This window comes from Triticum aestivum, chromosome 4A, assembly GCF_018294505.1.
Source record: "Triticum aestivum cultivar Chinese Spring chromosome 4A, IWGSC CS RefSeq v2.1, whole genome shotgun sequence".
NCBI classification, from domain to species: domain Eukaryota; kingdom Viridiplantae; phylum Streptophyta; class Magnoliopsida; order Poales; family Poaceae; genus Triticum; species Triticum aestivum.
In genome coordinates this window covers 232,609,848-232,621,185 of record NC_057803.1, presented here as the reverse complement: position 1 = coordinate 232,621,185, position 11,338 = coordinate 232,609,848, and the positions used below count along the sequence as shown (strand labels likewise).

The 11,338-nt window shown below is 49.9% G+C and overlaps 1 pseudogene; it reads left to right on the top strand.

Moving 5' to 3' along the window:
* The first annotated feature begins 10,465 nt into the window (after window positions 1-10,465).
* LOC123081950 (uncharacterized) lies at window positions 10,466-11,069 on the top strand (annotated as a pseudogene).
* Window positions 11,070-11,338: the final 269 nt, after the last annotated feature.

Here is an 11,338-nt window from a genome sequence, read left to right as displayed (position 1 = left end):
CTCCTCCAAGTCCTAAGCGAGACGCATCCCAATACACTTGGAAATCCTTGCGTATATCCGGCAGAATCAGCACTGGGGCTGTAGTCAGACATTTCTTTAACTCCTGAAAACTCGCCTCACACTCTTCCGTCCATTTAAATTTGGTGTCCTTCTTCAATAACTCCATCATTGGCTTCGCAATCTTGGAAAAAAATTCTCAATGAATCTCCGGGAGTATCCTGCGAGTCCAAGAAAACTGTGGATCTCGCTAACTGAAGTGTGTGCCAACCATTCAGTGACTGACTGAACCTTGGTGGGGTCTACTGCTATACCTTATCCCGATATAACATGTCCAAGGAATCCAACTTCCTTCAACCAAAACTCACATTTGCTGAACTTGGCATACAACTGATGTTCCCTGAGTTTCTCGAGAACTAAACGCAAATGCTCCTTGTGCTCCTCTTCATTCTTCGAGTATACCATTATATCATCAATGAACACCACAACAAACTTATCCAAATATTCCATGAACACCGTGTTCATCATGCTCATGAAATAGGCAGGGGTGTTAGTCAGTCCAAATGACATGACCGTATACTCATATAACCCGTACCTTGTGGTAAATGCAGTTTTAGGTATATCCTTCTCCCGGATCTTCAGCTGGTGATATCCTGATCGCAGATCGATCTTCCAAAACACCTTAGCTCCGTGCAACTGGTCAAACAAATCATTGATCATCGACAGTGGGTATGTGTTCTTGATCGTCACCTCATTCAACGCATGATAATCAACAACTATTCTTAGAGACTTATCCTTCTTCTCAACCAAAAGCACTGGGGCTCCCCATGGTGATGAACTCCGCGGATGTAACCTTTCTCCAATAACTCCTTGATCTGCTTCTTAATCTCCTCCAGATCATTTGCGGGCATCTGGTAGGGTCTCTTTGATATTGGCTCTGTACCTGGCAATAGCTCTATCAAAAACTCGATGTCTCGATCTGGTGGCATGCCTGGTAGCTCCTCTGGAAAAACATCTGGGTAATCCTTCACTACAGGCACTTCCTCCTGAACAATTCCCGTGAGGGTATTTACTTGGCTCCTCCTAGGCGCATGCCTAGATACATACTTGATCCTGTTTCCCTCTAGGGTGGTGAGATAAATCGACTTACTAGCACAGTCAATGCTCCCTCCATACTTTGACATCCATTCAATGCCTAATATCACATCCAATCCTTGTGACTCCAAAATTATCAAGTCTGACGGGAAAACATGGCTACCATTGGTTAAGGGTATCCGGTCGCACCGTCGGCTAGCCATATACTCTGCTCCAGATGAACTTACTAACAGAGGGGTCCTGAGGGCTTGGGTTGGTAGTTTAAACTTATCCACGAATCCCCTTGATATGTATGAATGTGATGCACCAATATCAAAAAGAACAAGGGCGGTAAAAGACTTAACCAAAAACTTACCGATAACTCCGTCTGGCTGCCCTTCAACCTCCACCACGTTAACGTGGTTCACTTGTCCTTTGTTGAATGGATTGGGATTCTTCCCAGCGCTTCCATTACCGTTTCCATTCTTTGCTTCAGGGCACTCCATGGCATAGTGTCCAGTCTTCCCGCACTTGAAGCAAGTAATGTGACTTAGGTCTCTCTTGGCGGGTGTGGCTGGATTGGAGCGGTTCTGATTGTTGCTTGTTCCGTTCCCAGTCCCATTCTTGGAACCATTGTGGTTATGCGAACTTCCTCCATTCTGGTTATGACCTCCATGGTTATGAACAAGTCCTCCCGAGTTCGGGGTTAGACAAGGCTTCTGCTGAGCTCGTGAGTTGTACCTTCCTTGTCCATACTTCCTTTTCCGGTTCTCAATTTGCTGCTGCTTCCCTTCAATCAAAACAGCCTTGTCTACCAACTCCTGGTAGTTGTTAAATGTTGCCACCATCAATTGCATGCTCATCTCATAATTCAGCCCTTCCATAAACTTCTCCTGCTTCGCGGCATCTGTGGCCACATCGTCAGGGGCATAATGAGACAGCTTACTAAATTCATCCATGTACTGCCCCACAGTATGGTTCCCTTGGTGCAAGTTGCGAAACTCACGCTTCTTCATGCTCATAGATCCCGTTGAGACATGGGCGGTGCGGAATGCTTGCTAAAACTGATCCCATGTAATAGTGGCTATAGGGTAGGTGACAGTGTAATTCTCCCACCATGAGGCTGCTGGTCCATCCAACTGATATGTGCGGCAAAACGCACCTTCTCAGCATCTGTACATCCTGTAGTGGTTAACTCCCTTCCAATCCTGTGGAGCCAATCATCTGCCACTATCGGCTCGGTGCTACTGGAGAACACCGACGGCTGCAATCTCAGAAAGCGGGCTAAGCTATCAACTGGTGGTGGTGGCGGTGGGTTATCGTTGTTGTTGTTGCCTTGGTTCTGAACTAACAACTGCATTAGAGTATTCTGCTGCTGGATCAACTGAGTGAGCTCCGGTGGGCAGGTAAATACGGGGTCACATCTCGGAGGCATCTGAGGGTTCAGAGGGAAGAGAATAGAATAGAATGGGGTCTAGTGAGAGAAACACTACCCATATGCACATGAGACAAACACAATCATATCAATCAATCAATCAATCAATCAAGGGCATACAATCGATCTAACTATCGTTACAAAAGTGCTCGGACTATACTACATACATGGTGGAATACTACTACTGATGTGGTGGTCTATTAGAAATATTGATCGGTCAAAGACTCCATGATGTCTGCTCCAGCTTCGTCTTCATAGTCATCATCTCTATCGTCGCGGTTTGAGTCAGTGTTGTCGATGATGATGTAGTCCTCAGACTGAATCTCCTTGGGTTCATCGTCTTCTCCTCCTGGCGCGGGGTCTCCCATGAAGACTTCTAGCTTCCTTTCCAGATCGTCATTCTTCTCCACTAGTACGACGATTTCCTCCTCATAATCTTCACGAGTAGCCTTGAGTTCTTCCTCCAGTTCCGTGATCCTTGTCATTGCCTTCTTCAGATCTATCATGCCTGCGCACATCCAGTTCTCCTAGCGACGAATGTGCTGGTTTAACTCCTGGATGAAAGTTGCGATTGATCTATCCTTCCTGGTGCTGATCATCTCCCATTGCTCATCTCGGCGCCCACAAATTTGGTAGATAGTATCCTTAAGCTCCTTATGGTAAACTTCTCCAATGCGTCCCATGGTGATGTGGGCTGCCATACTCTTTCCTAAACTCCAAGTTGGTGCATCAAAGGAAAACTCTATGGGCTTAGTGACTGGCACGAATATCCTTCCTGGAACTTTAACTTGAATCATCCATCGCTCCTCTTCTGGTAAAGTGGCGTTGTAAGTCCAGGTGAAGCTTGGTATTCCAATGTTCAGGTATTTAGTGACTTCCTTCAAGTGTCGTCCAAAAGGTGCTTCTTCATCCAGTTGTGCAAACTTATTCCTTGCGTCCGCCATCCTAAAGAGTAGAAAATGGAGAGGAGTCAGAAATGAGAAGAGAGTAGTGATCTAGCGCTTTAGCTTAGTGGTCATGTCCTACACTCAGTGTGTGCTCTGATACCATCTTGTAGCGACCCGACCTCAGAAGGTCAAGTCTCTGTGCTTCAGTGTCATCCCTGGATCAGTAATATAGACACACACAGTACTCGAAGGATTTATAATAGAGTAGCAATCACACACTTATTAAATCAAATGTCTCAAAAGAGAACTTATTACAATAAATATGGCATAAGGCCATCTAATACGATAACAGTGGAAGGCTTGGAAGATAAAGTGAGTCCATCAACTCCAATGGCATAGCTGAGCTGCATGGCAACGACCTAATGAACCTTACTCCTCGTCTGAAAAGTCTGCAACATAATACGTTGCAGCCTGAAAATGGGTCAGCACATGGAATATGCTGGCAATATAACACAGTAGAGCAAGAACTGAATAATGCTATCACTACATGCATATTTGGCTAGTGGAAAGGCTCTAGGGTTAAAGTTTTTTGAAAAGCCAATTTTTTTCCTACAACGAAGGAATAGATTTTATTTAACTATCATGGTAGTTGAAACGTCATTGAGAAGGTTCCTCCAACTCAATCCCAATTAAAAGTAATTATCAACCCAACAATATTAAATTAGAGTAATGAGATACATATGATAACCCAAGTACTAGATAATCAAGATGTCCATAACCGGGGACATGGCTAACCATGATTAGATTGTACACTCTGCAGAGGTTTGCGCACTTTTCCCCACAAGACTCGATCTCCTCCGTTGGATTTCTCGCTCTACATTGTGTTTGAGAAACGGATGACCGAGACACAGTCTTACAGAAGAATTAACTCTCTACTCTAGATAGACAGTACCACCTATAACCCAGTACATCTGCTAGTCTACCTCTTCGAGAGCTTCACGCAACTTACTCAACTATGCCAGAGCCCATAATGGCTTGTGGCTAAAAACAGAAGTTTATAGCATGAAATATCTCAGTTCCCTTTGAGACTGGGTGGCGGACCTTAGGATTATCACACGGGTACTCTGGGATATCCTAGGACAACACTGGATTCTCCAGGTGCCCGACAAGCAATCCACCCAGATGTGTATTAAAGTTGCCACCTTAAGTTGAACCATTAATTAAAAATCTCACTTCTGTCATGGATTCACACACCCAAACCACGTCTACGAGCATAGCATAGCAATATAAGCAATACGTAGAAGTAACTCCCAAGGGTTTGTTAATAACAGGGCAATAGGTTCTACCTCATCAACTACTTCCCAAACCCACATGTTATATCACAACCTACTCATCCAATGTTTGAGGATTGGAACTAATGCATAAAAACTAGGTGATAAAGGGTTATGATCAAAGTGTTACTTGCCTTGCTGATGATCCGCAAAACCTAGAGACTCGTAGTAGCACGCTTCGCACTCCGGGTGTTCTATCGCAAACAAACAATAGCATACATAAGCAATCAACAAAGGATGGACGGGTAAAACACAAATAAGAAGACCTAATCTAGAAAGTTCAACTTAAGAACTCCGGTTTGCAAAAAGAATTAAATCAAACGGAGCAACGAAACTCAAACTGCGAAAAAAACAAGATCCGATTACTAATCCATACTAAAGTCAAATTTTACAATACCAAAATCTTGTTCAAGTTGGTTAAACGGAAAGAGGGCTTCGAGACGAAGATCTAGGCGCTTGGATCGCCTGATTCCGATAAAAGAGCGAATAGATAAACTAAAATGAAAATCGGATCAGAAATCACGATCGAAAATAATCACGGAAAAACCCTGGAAAAAGAAAAACCGACGAATAGGCTAACGAACGAACATTCGCTGTCTACGGCTAACGAGTGAACACCGTTCGTTAAAACGAACGTACGGACGAACATCCGCTAAATAAATAAACCAAAAAAGACTAAAACCGAACTAATCTAAAAAACTAAGGTTTAAATAAAAAACCTATCAGTTTCTACCTAAACCGAAAAAACGGATCGGATCAGATCGGAACGGCGGCTCCGGCGGGGCGAGGTGGGGCTACGGGGTGGCGGCGACGGCAGGGTGGTGCCGCGCGGGGCGACGGCGAGGCGCGGCACCGCGGCAGCGGCACAAGACAGGCGGCTCGGCAGCGGCGGCTGCGGGCATTACTGCTGCTGCGGCTTGGGTGGCGATGTGGGGTGGCGGCGGCGGGTATTTAAGATGCGGCGAAACGGATCGGATCGGAATGGCGGCTCCGGCGGGGCGAGGTGGTGCTGCGGGGTGGCGGCGAGGGCGGGGTCGTGCGGCGCGGCGGCGCGGGGCGAGGGCGAGGCGCGGCGCCGCGGCAGCGGCGCAAGACAGGCGGCTCAGCGGCGGCAGCTGCAGGCACTACTGCTGCTGCGGCTTGGGTGGCGATGTGGGGCGGCGGCGGCAGGTATTTAAGAGGGGGAGGGGCGGGGTCGGCTTGGGGGAGGGGCAACCCGAGGCGGCAGCGGTCTCCCGGACTCCAGCAGAGACCGGTGCGGGCGCGGGGTGTGCGGGGAAGGCGCTGTAGCGGGGTTGGGCCGGTCGGCTCGGCTAGGCTTCGGCCCAGTCGGGCGCTTACTTTTTTTTATAACGTTTCGATGAAAATAAATCCTAGAAAAATAAATGAAAATCTAAAAATGCCAAAACAAATATTCACCGTCTATATAAAATATTTAGAACAAGATGAAAATTTTCTTGGCCCTAAAATGCAATTTTGAAAACATGCAATTTTTCTAATGCAAAAAAAATTGCAATAAAATCCAAATAAAACATTTATTTTATTTTAATATTTTTCATCTAATATTTCATCTATCTTGGAGAAGTCATTTTATTTCCTCTCATATATTTTTATTTTAGAAATATTAGGAAGGAAAAATAATCAAAACCAAATGATCCTCTTTTCAAAATTTAAGAAAACTCAAATATGAAATTAATGAAATCCCCAACTCTCTCAGTGGGTCCTTGAGTTGCGTAGAATTTCTAGGATCAAGCCTAAATGCAATAAAATATGATATGCAATGATGACCTAATGTATAACATTCCAAATTGAAAATTTGAGATGTTACAGATGGGCATGTTATTTATTTTTGTGATGAAGGTGCTAGGATTGCTAACCCCGATATTAAAGATAAAAATAGACCTATTGTTGCCACGCCCTTTGTTTCTGTTAAAATAGGAGATCATAGTTATCATGGTTTATGTGATGTGGGTGCTAGTGTGAGTACAATTCCTTTTACAAATTATGAATTATATTGCACGTGCTAAGATAGAAGATATTGATGTTACTATTAAGCTTGCCAACAGAGATACTATATCACCAATTGGGATTGTTAGAGATGTTTAAGTCTTGTGTGGGGAAATAAAATATCCTACTGATTTTCTTGTTCTTGCTTCCCCACAAGATGATTTTTGTCCCATTATATCTCGTAGACCTTTCTTGAATACTATTAGTGCTAAGATATACTGCGAGAAACATATTGTTATTGTTGGTTTAGGGGATATGTCTCATGTTTTTAATTTCTCTAAATTTCGTAGACAACCCCATGATAAAGAATTGCCTAGTAAGGATGAAATTATTGGTCTTGCTTCTATTGCCGTGCCTCCTACTAATCCTCTAGAACAATATTTGCTAGAGCATGAAAATGATATGTTTATGAATGAAAGGAAGGAATTAGATGAAATATTCTTTAACCAAGGGCCTGTTTTGAAACATAATTTTCCTGTTGAAATCCTTGGGGGTCCTCCTCCACCAAAGGGTGATCCCGCGTGAAATATGCCTATCTTGATGAAAAGAAGATATATCTTGTTATTATTAGTGCTAACCTTTTAGAGCATGAACAAAAGAAATTATTGAAAACTTTGAAGAAGCACCGTGCATGTAACACCCCATATGTAACATTTCCCAATTTGGCAATATATCCACTTGATCTTCATCCAATTCCATTTGGGCTCCATCATTTTGGCCTCTTTTATTTTTATGTGTTGTTTTATTTATTGCACTTGCATGACTCGCCTTGTCATATTGCATTTGTGCCTCTTGTCATTTTGCATTTGTCATCTCATATTGCACCATGGTCATCGCTGGGCTTTGTTGTGTTGTGCATAGTGGGGTTTCTTGATGTGTTCCTAGTGCATCCTCAAGTCATGTCATCATCCCCCCCCCCCCCCATCTCTCCACCTATTCTTTTCCATAGTTTGGCAAGCAACATTATTTGGTCTCAAATAATTTTCATCTTTTGCCTATAAATCATGCATCATGCCTTATACCTCTCTGTCAAGTTTCATCCTTTTTGTAATTGTTTTGGTTGGGTTCAAAAATGGCCCAACTTTGAATTTTATTCAAACTTGTACTATTTTTCTTCCTCTAAAAATGCCCGAAGCAATTTTATCAAATAGTGCACATTTCCAGGAGCATGAGGGTATTTTTAAACCTTCCAAATTCTCTCCCTAGCTCCCCCTCCTTTTCCTTCTCTCAAATCTATTTATTAATAAAAACATAGAAAAGAGTGCTTACCTTCCCTTACCTGTGCGTTGCAGCTTGGGCCTTCCCCTCACCTACATCCCAACAGAGCACAGGAGCCGCTCCAACCGCAGCCCAATCAGCCCACACGTACAGGTGGATCCTCGAGCTCCTGTACAGCAGGACATCTAGATGCACCACGTCGACCTCTGGTCGATTTAACGGCCGGAGAAGCATCGCTAGTGTTGGGAATAAGCCGTGGAAGAGACCAGGAAGCGGTGCGCGTGCGTGCGCGGCGGTGAACGCGTCGGGCTCGGCCATGGCAGCCTGGGTCGCGTGTGTGCGTGACCAGGTGTGTGTGCGTGTGTGTCCTCGCATTCGAGCGCGTGGGCTGTTGCGTGTGGGCGAGACGAGCGGGGGAGTGACCGCGTCGGGGCGCTGGAATCGGCCTACGCCGACTGCGTACGAGCGCGTCGGGTGAGTGGGTCTGGGAGCGTGGGACATGGGGTGTGCATGCGTGTAGAGTGTCGCGTAGCGCGTGCGTGCATGCGGGTATAAGGCCAGTTCTCTCCTCTGTTGTAGCTCGCTGATTGTACTGAGTTCGGGCTCAGAAAAAGAAAAAGACGCCATTCGTTGACGGGCGGAGTTCGTGCTCCGGGAAAACACTTGTGTCCTGTGTCCTTCTTCCTTCTACTTCTTCTTCGCTTGTTTGAGCCAGAGAGAGAGAGAGCAAGCAGTTAGGGCAGTCTAGGGCTAGGGTTAGACACCAACAATTAGTATACAGAGCTTTGATTCAGGCGATCACCGGTGACCATGGCGTTGGTTCCTCACGGCGGTGGCGCGGGCGGATCAGTGTCGATGGCGATGCAGATGCTCACGGTGGACAACTACACCGTCTGGGCGATCAAGGCGCAGGCCATCCTCGACGTGCACACCGTGTGGGAGGCGGTGGCGCCGGCGGATGCGGCAGTGAACGCGAGGAAGGACAAGAGGGCGCGTGCGTTGCTGCTCAGAGCGTTGCCGGAGGACGTGCTGCTCTCGGTGGCGACAAAGCCCACCGCCAGGGAGGTATGAGACTCCCTGAAGGTGAGGTTCGTCGGCGCCGATCGGGTCCGCGCGGCGAGGCTGGCGACGCTGCGTGGGGAGTTCGACCGCCTGAAGATGGCGGACGGTGAGGCGCTGGACGCGTACGCTGGGAGGCTGGCCAGGATGACGGCGAGGTACGCGAACATCGGGGAGACGCTGGGCGAAGCGGCGCTCGTGAAGAAGCTGCTGGACACCGTCCCGGATCGGCTGTTCCCCATCGTCGCCGACATCGAGCAATTCTGCGATGTGACGACCATGGCGTTCGACGAGGCGCTCGGCGGCTGGCTGCGCGCGTTCGACGAGCGGGTTCGGCGCCATGGAGAAGATGGCGGCGAGCGCGGGGGTGAGCAGCTGCTCATGACGGCGGCGCAGCGGGCAGCGCGGGAGCGTCAACACGGCGGTGCTCGGGACGACGACGACGACGGCAAGAGCATGGCGTCGAGCAGTGGCGGGAACCGGCGTGGACGCTGGTACAAGTGCGGCGTGCGCGGCCACTTCAAGAGGGACTGTCCCAAGCTGCAGAGGGAGCCGGCGGCAGAGCGCGCTGCTGGCGGACGTCGCCGGCGTCGAGGACGACGGCCTCCTCTAGTTCATGGCTTAGGGGAGTGTGTTGGGAATAAGCCGTGAAAGAGCCCAAGAAGCGGTGCGCGTGCGTGCGCGGCGGTGAACGCGTCGGGCTCGGCCGTGGCAGCCTGGGTCGCGTGTGTGCGTGACCAGGTGTGTGTGCGTGTGTGTCCTCGCATTCGAGCGCGTGGGCTGTTGCGGGTGGGCGAGACGAGCGGGGGAGTGACCGCGTCGGGGCGCTGGAATCGGCCTACGGCGACTGCGTACGAGCGCGTCGGGTGAGTGGGTCTGGGAGCGTGGGACGTGGGGTGTGCATGCGTGTAGAGCGTGGCGTAGCGCGTGCGTGCATGCGGGTATAAGGCCAGTTCTCTCCTCTGTTGTAGCTCGCTGATTGTACTGAGTTCGGGCTCAGAGAAAGAAAAAGACGCCATTCGTTGGCGGGTGGAGTTCGTGCTCCGGGAAAACACTTGTGTCCTGTGTCCTTCTTCTTCCTTCTACTTCTTCGCTGGTTTGAGCCAGAGAGAGAGAGCCAGCAGCTAGGGCAGTCTAGGGCTAGGGTTAGGCACCAACAATTGGTATAAAGAGCTTCGGTTCAGGCGATCACCGGTGATCATGGCGTTGGTTCCTCACGGCGGTGGCACGGGTGGATCGGTGTCGATGGCGATGCCGATGCTCACGGTGGACAACTACACCGTCTGGGCGATCAAGGCGCAGGCCATCCTCGACGTGCACACCGTGTGGGAGGTGGTGGCGCCGGGCGATGCGGCGGTGAACGCGAGGAAGGACAAGAGGGCGCGTGCGTTGCTGCTCGGAGCGTTGCCGGAGGACGTGCTGCTCTCGGTAGCGACAAAGCCCACCGCCAGGGAGGTATGGGACTCCCTGAAGGTGAGGTTCATCGGCGCCGATCGGGTCCGCGCGGCGAGGCTGGCGACGCCGCATGGGGAGTTCGACCGCCTGAAGATGGCGGACGGCGAGGCGCTGGACGCGTACGCTAGGAGGCTGGCCAGGATGACGGCGAGGTACGCGAACCTCGGGGAGACGCTGGGCGACGCGGCGCTCGTGAAGAAGCTGCTGGACACCATCCCGGATCGGCTGTTCCCCATCGTCACCGACATCGAGCAATTCTGTGATGTGACGACCATGGCGTTCGACTCGGCACTCGGGCGGCCGCGCGCGTTCGACGAGCGGGTTCGGCGCCATGGAGAAGATGGCGGCGAGCGCGGGGGTGAGCAGCTGCTCATGACGGCGGCGCAGTGGGCAGCGCGGGAGCGTCGACACGGCGGTGCTCGGGACGACGACGACGACGACAAGAGCATGGTGTCGAGCAGTGGCGGGAACCGGCGTGGACGCTGCTATAAGTGCGGCGTGCGCGGCCACTTCAAGAGGGACTGTCCCAAGCTGCAGAGGGAGCCGGCGGCAGAGCACGCGCTGCTGGCGGACGTCGCCGGCGTCGAGGACGACGGCCTCCTCTAGTTCACGGCTTAGGGGAGTGTGTTGGGAATAAGCCGTGGAAGAGCCCAGGACGCGGTGCGCATGCGTGCACGGCGGTGAACGCGTTGGGCTTGGCCGTGGCAGCCTAGGTCGCGTGTGTGCGTGACCAGGTGTGTGTGCGTGTGTGTCCTCGCGTTCGAGCGCGTGGGCCGTTGCGTGTGGGCGAGACGAGCGGGGGAGTGACCGCGTCGGGGTGCTGGAATCGGCCTACGGCGACTGCGTACGAGCGCGTCGGGTGAGAGGGTCTAGGA